The following is a 7,472-nucleotide window of genomic DNA, read 5'->3' as shown; positions in this document are numbered from 1 at the left end:
ATGGTATCCTCTGTCCTTGGCACCGTCCACAGCGGAGAATGCCAGAGAGACAGAAGAGCGCGTTCTGGCCGAATAGGGGGCGTTCCAAGACTTAGCGACTTCTTCATGTAACTCAGGAAGAAAAGGCGCTGGCTTGGACGCAGGCGAAGCGCATTCCCCGGGCAGAAAATAGCCATCCAGCCGGTTGTGAGCAGGCTGCTCAGGCGTAGACCACTCGAGGCCGAGGCTCGCCGCGGCCTGTGTGAGTACGCGCATGAGCTCCGTCTCAATGCTCGTTCTTTTACCTGACGATGTGCGGGCAGGGGGCGCAGCGGCGAACACACACACACAACAGAGAATCAAAGGATATAGGCGTCGGAAAGCGCAGCAGGAAGGCGATGAAGGCGGCGCGGCCAGTGACTTCACGACTCGTCCCTCTGAGAGGCTTGATCAGACGGCGCAGCTTCTCTCTGGATCCAGCGATGTGAATGCTTCGCTGAAGGATGAAAAAATCAGATATGTGTCGCCTGCGAGCTGTATTTATAGGCCTAAGCCACGCCTCTTTCGGCGGGACGTCATGCAGAGGGCGCGAAGCGTGCCCATTGGGTCTGACGTCACGCTAGGCCTCGCTCGATAGGCTCACGCAGTTGCCAGCAGACCAGCCAATAGGCGCGCGAGCCGTCTTGCCTATGTCTGTATGCTGCCGCAACGCGCTTTACATTATTGCAAAATTAAGGATAATTTTTGGCTTCAATATCTCGTGGAAAAAGGATTTTCCCCGAGCATAAGATACTCTTACGCAGTAAGAGAACTCCCAGAGAGAAGTGAGGCATTTACCACTTCTAGAAGATCTGCTTCTAAATTGTTTAATACACTTTTGAAAAAAGATGTGGGAAGTCTGTCAATAACGCAGGTTGATGTTTTAAGGTGCTGTATGGTTTCTTCCAAAATTTTGCCATCAATTTCTTTTAAATCAGACATAGTAACTACTTTCTCAGGTGGTCTGATCTGTCTGACCCCAGAGCAACTCAAGGATGTGCTGATCACCTTTCTGATAGTATTGATTTTCTCAGAGAAGAAAGAAGCAAACTCACTGCACTTGCTGTCTGAGAGCATTTCACTGGGAATCTGGCTTGGGGTGGGGAGGGGGGGGGGGTCTAGAGGTCTCTCTCTACAGTAGCAAAAAGAGTGTGTGTGTTGTTTAAATTGCAGTTTATAATATTTGAGAAGAAAGTCTGTCTAGCTTTGCCTAGTTCCATATTGAAAGCAGGGATGCTGTATTTGTAGATGTTATAATGGACTACAAGTTTTGTCTTCCGCCACATGTGCTCTGCTTTTCTACATTGTCCTCTCATATTTTGCACTGCTGTTGAGTTTCTCCAAGGTGCTTTTTGTCTGCCACTCTTCTTCCTGACTTTCACAGGAGCAATATCAATTACACTTTTAACTTCTGAGTTAAAAGAATCAAGGAGAAAATCAACAGAGTCAGCAGATAAGCTTGGTGTTAAGGATATAGCCTTCATAAATAGTACACTAGTGTTCTCATTTAAGCATCTCTTCTTGACAGACACTGATCTAGCTTCAATGGCAGGAGAGATCAATATATCAAAGAAAATAGAGAAATGATCAGACAGTGCTACATCCTTAATAACAATCGATGAAATGTTTTGACCCTTACTGATAAGTAAATCTAGAGTGTGTCCACGATTGTGTATGGGTCCATGTACATGCTGAGTCAGATCAAAAGTTTTTAAAACAGTTTTGATTTATTTTACCATATTGGTTTCTGCTAGCCTATGGCTAACGTCAGACCTCGTCTCATTGAGACGTGGTCTGGGAACCACATGTTCATTTTCTCGTATTTGAGGCGTGGTTTACGAATGCCCAGAGCCGTTTATTGGGCACTACGAATGTCTATCAAATGCGCCTGTACGTAGATCATAGCCAATCCTTTCAATTATACCAGATGACATATGTAGAGCATAGACAGTAGATGTAGAGCGACAGATATTCGACGAGGAAGAAGACGATGGCTGAAGAAGACTAAACTACTTAGAACACTAACTAAGGCTGCATCGAAAGGTAACTTCGCGTCTGATGCCATGTTGGATCCATAGATATAAACAAACTGCTTCGGTGTGTAGCATAGACCTCGTCATCGTCTTGCTGCTCCCTCCCCGTTCTGTGATTGGTTCCCTTTTTGAGGGGAAAATCTGGTCCATGGTATCCAGGCTGCCTAGCAGCGTAAATAAAATCGCGCTGCGCTCAAGGCAGCATGGGGAAACCCAGGAGAGTTTCTGCATTATCTATGTGAATGTTAAAATCTCCAGCAATGGCAAAACAGTCAAACTCTGAGATAATTATTGATAACAGTTCTTTAAAGTCCTCAGCAAAGGCTGGAGAGTATTTTGGAGGCCTGTAAATAATGATGAGTAAAATGCGTGGAGCACCTTTTAACACAATACCCAGATATTCGAAAGACGGGTAATTCCCAAATGATATTTACTTACATTGATAGATATCTTTAAAAAGAGCAGCTCGACCCCCGGCTCTCTTAACAGCTCTGCAGACACTCATAAAAGTAAAGTTAGGAGGGAATGTTTCATTGAGGACTGTTGCACTGCAGCTGTCTTCTAGCCAGGTTGCATTTAGAAGCATAAAATCCAGGTTGTTTGCAGTTATTAAGTTGTTGACTAGAAGTGATTTATTTTTAAGTGAGCGGATAAAGTTCTAAATTAACAGTCTTACTTTTTGTCCTAGCAGCAATCTTAGTTTGACGTGTAATAGCCCCTGAGGAACTGTCTGCACGTCCCTGGGTGAGACAGTAAGGGTGAGACATAGGGACAGGACAATGTTACATTCATTTTAACAAAAGAACTTCTACCACATTTCCAGCCATTCATAAAGACCCACCCCCCTTTAGTTACTGTTGCTATAGAGCTGGTAAGTCCCGTCCCTTCCGCTAACCCCACTGGACCTCTAGGTTGAAAAATCGTCAATGCAAGTGAATGGGAGAAAATAATTATTTTCTGGTCCCGTTTGAATTGTGCCATGAATGTGAACATATGTTGTCTGTGAATTTTTTATATAATTTTTCGTGTAAAGAATGCTACAATTTAGCGGGTAGAAGTTTGATACGGTTAGACTTTGTGTGAGAGCACTTTGTGGACTACAACTCTTCGCTGCTTTCGACGCGTTTGAAACGTCAACACCACTCGCATACGGACACTAGCTCACGGATCCCGCTAAACATGGCTGTGTCTTTGGTGCACTTCACTGCCTTCTTTCAGGGAGAGGACAAAATCGTTGAGGTTGGCGAAAACCACGGGTAAGTCAACTTTATGGGGTGACGTCACATAGGTGACATGTAGTCTTTCTCGTTATGCCTTCTCCACAACTGCTAGCTGAAGAATCATACATACTGTCAAACTCGTAACATGAAAAATTATAAAAAAAATTCACAGACAACATATGTTCACATTCATGGCACAATTCAAACGGGACCAGAAAATAATTATTTTCTCCCATTCACTTGCATTGACGATTTTTCAACCTAGAGGTCCACCAAGGTCCACTTGGGGTTTTGCGGATGGGCGGGACTTACCAGCTCTATGTCCGACAAGCCACGCCACTCCATGTTCTCACGCAGTGAAAAATACATCGCGGAGGAGGGAGGACATTGCAACGCGCTGACAGACAGGACAGACCAGGTTACTTTTGATATGAAACAAAGTCTCAAATTTCACATTTGGTCATTTTTTAAGGAAATTTAAACAATAAATACTGTTTTGTGGCTCTTTAATGTGTCTGACAGATCGCTGTAGAGTCTCAGTCAAAGTTGCTCGTGAACCGATAATCTCTTCCTTCTAGTTAATTTATAGCATCAAATAAACATGAATTAACATAAGAAGGAATGTTGTTTTAATCGGTGAAAGACATCAGTACACTCCGTTAAAGTTAAAATTCTCCAACTTTAATCTACTTAAGTCTCATGACTGCTTTGTCGGACAAAAAGGGCGGATTATGTTTGGTCAGGTCGCCTGTCAATCAAACTCCCTGGGAAGGGTCAATTGGAATACAAATTTAACAAATTTTACTCAATCAAAAGTACCGTAAAAAAAATGTTACCTGGAGGACAGCTGAAGCATGATATGGAATTGAGAGTGTTTGCAATCAGTTTCAAATTATATATTAGGGGTGGAACGGTTCACAGAAGTCACGGTTCGGTTCATACCTCGGTTCAGACATCACGGTTTTGTACAATGGAGGGAAAAGCAAAACAAAAACATGGCAATTTTTTTTTTTTTATTGTGCATGTCTGTAGGCTGTTCTACCAAAGGAAAATAAATGTCTTAAGTTTTACAATGCCTTGTATTTTTAAAATAAGTTCTATTAATAAAGTAAAGGCATAGAATCAGTTTATTTGTAGTGCATGGACTATAGTTTTATATTAATTAAATTAATAAAAAGACAAAAAGACCTTGAGATATGTTTGGTAATTGTACCTGAATGAATTTAAAAGTAATTTGCTCTATTTCAGATCAATATATTTGTTTTCCTTAATTTTAATTAACACTAACTTTATTCTCATCTGAATTATAGATAATTTATTTCTGTATAAAATAATACTACTATTAAAAACAAATTTGATTTTCTTTTAATCAATGTAGAATGTGTAACTTACTGTGTTGGGTGACAGTTGTAGGTTACAGTTTGACAAGAGTTTACAGTTTGACAAAAGCACAATGTTGTGTTTTATTGCGAGTGTACACAAATATAAGTAAACACTTTGCAGTTTGAATGTTGTCCTATGAACAAAATGACGGAGAATGTTTTTATGTTTCCACTGTTCGATCGCGCCTGCGCCTCTCTCAACACACACACACACACACGCACCCAGGCACACACACAACATATTCCAGCATTGCAAACTTGACATCGCAGCCTGTCCATTATAGCTAGCCTGTCTATGATTATCATAGACAGTATAAGAAGGGGATGAGTTTCTATTTGGCATTTAGTTGCTGTTTGTTGTTTTATTTTTGTATTTTCATCTTTGGCTGTTTTAGTACATGGTTAAAAAGAGAAGGACTTTTGGGACAAATGTGGAAGACAGTCGGCACATCTGGCCTATATGGCATGGCTGAGCTCATGTGGGCCAAATTTTCACCATGTTTTGCCATGGCTTTAGAATTGGAGGGAATTTTCTTTTGGATTATCATTTGTATTGTGGTATATGGCCCAGATGACAGTACAAAACTGAGGTAACTGAGGATCATATGGGGTATGGCTATGGCACACCATTTAATGTTATCTTATGGTTAATATTTGGTTCATACTTGGAAAAACACATGTAACGTGCTGCTAGTCATGTGCGGCAGGTTTGTGAGAGTCCACACCTCAGCCTATTCAACTTCGCTATTGGTTGCTTTCTTCTTTTTTTGTGCATTTTTTCTTGAGCTCCTATTGGTGGATTACTATGTGACTGCAGCATTAGCACACTTCTTTTCATTTTAAGATGCTATTATTAATTAATAAATAAAGACTGAATCTGTTTTTGTGTTTAAGACTGTTTGATTTACTGATTAATGGATATTTTATATAAATAAATAAAAAAGGTGTGGTATAAATGTGGTTAAATAATGGCTTTGGGTCTGTCAGCCACATTTGGGCCACGTAAGGGCCATCCGCCCTTTACAGAACTCAACCAAACAAGAATTACATGTAAGGTTCCCATATGGTCCAAATATTGTTTTTATCATTTGGCTTACTTTGGGTGGAATTATGGCACTGTTTTGGTTTAGTTCCGGCGAAGAAGTGGGCCAGATTTGGGCAGACAAAACACAATCTAACTACACTTCTGTTTATTTGGGCCAGATCTATGCCAAAGCAAATTTCCGTTGCAAATTCTGCAAGTGAATTCTTTTTTTTTTTTTTACTTCACGTGAAATTCCAGATCGCATGGATTCCTTTTAAAATTTGCCAAACAACAGTAAATCTGACCGCACCTTAAAACACTATAAATTCATCACAATATTCATTGTGAATGATTTTGTTCCTCCCACAAGAAACCAACAGCATTAAAATTTTCACATAATTGAATGCTTTATTTTTTTAGAATGTACATTCATATTTCCAAACAGAATTTCCATCCACAATGATAAAAATAAGGGTGATTCTATAATAGAATTCTATTATAGTTTTTCCCTGACAATGATAGAGCAGGAACTAAATTGGGTTATTGCTACATTGTGGAACATTGTGGACATAATGAAAGCAGAACCCTTTGTCAAGACACAAGGTTTAATTCGGGCAGTGATTAATAAATAAAGACTGAATCTGTTTTTGTGTTTAAGACTGTTTGATTTACTGATTAATGGATATTTTATATAAATAAATAAAAAAGGTGTGGTTATTATGATTTTTTTTAATGGTTTTATGAACCAAGGCTGTGGTTCACATGTTATTATCATTTAAAATAAGCACACAGTAAACAGAGTCTTGACTAACAATAACCTGATCATTTAGACTCAACAATTCAATATTTATCTATTGTGTTAAACAAAAGAGCTGCCAGATGTTTCTGCTGCCCAGCTAGTACCACACATGCTAATGTTTACAGAACCAAACCAGAAAGATGTTAGACGTCATACACAAAGCATGTTTATAGGCAGACTAAGGCCTTGTCCTATGCATATTTTTCTCTCCATTTTGGCCTTCTGTCCACACTAAAACAGCATTTTTGTCCAGCAAAAACTGAGCTTTTTGAAAACGCTTTCCCAAGTGGATACACTCGAAAATGCCGTTTTCGTGTTGTAGTGTGGAACTGTGTTCTGTGAATCTGTTCCATCTGTATCATCTCAGTGAGCTATTATGAGGTTTTACACGTGCACAGCAAGGTGAATATAGCGTTTTCCGATGTTTCAGCGTGGATGAGAAACTTTTGGAAAACACTGGTGTGGACAAGAGAGCGTTTTGAAAAGAAAATGTCGTTTTCAAATGTATCCGGATTAATATAGACGTGTCGTGGCCTCAGCGTATTTCATTGGCATTGGGTGAGTAACTGAATTTAGAGCCAAAGGGAATGGCAATATTTGGCAAAAGGTGTCAGTAACCTGCAATAGTACAAAACTACATGTGTCAACAGTCTATTCCGAGATAGTCCGAGGAGGAGGAGGAGCTTGTATTTGTGATGTCATCGCAGCAGTCCTCCGCATCAGAGAAAGAGGAAGTGTAGTGGAGGCCTGAGAGTCTGTGGTAGTCCTGCTGAGAATTCTCTGGCAAACGGGACATGTCCATCGATGTTTGGCCTCTTTGTGAGCCAGAAACACTCCACATATCAATCAACTGTGTGCAAATAGCACAACCCATTGTTGAGAGTGTCGTCAGATACAAATTGTTTAAAAAACTTTCTTCCTAAATGACATAACCTTTTATCAGGTATACACTGAAACACATGTCTGCAGTGAAGAGGCCTTTACTCATTCAAGCAA

Source organism: Scardinius erythrophthalmus, assembly GCF_964197995.2.
Source record: "Scardinius erythrophthalmus genome assembly, chromosome: 5".
Lineage (NCBI taxonomy): Eukaryota > Metazoa > Chordata > Actinopteri > Cypriniformes > Leuciscidae > Scardinius > Scardinius erythrophthalmus.
This window is presented reverse-complemented; position numbering follows the sequence as displayed.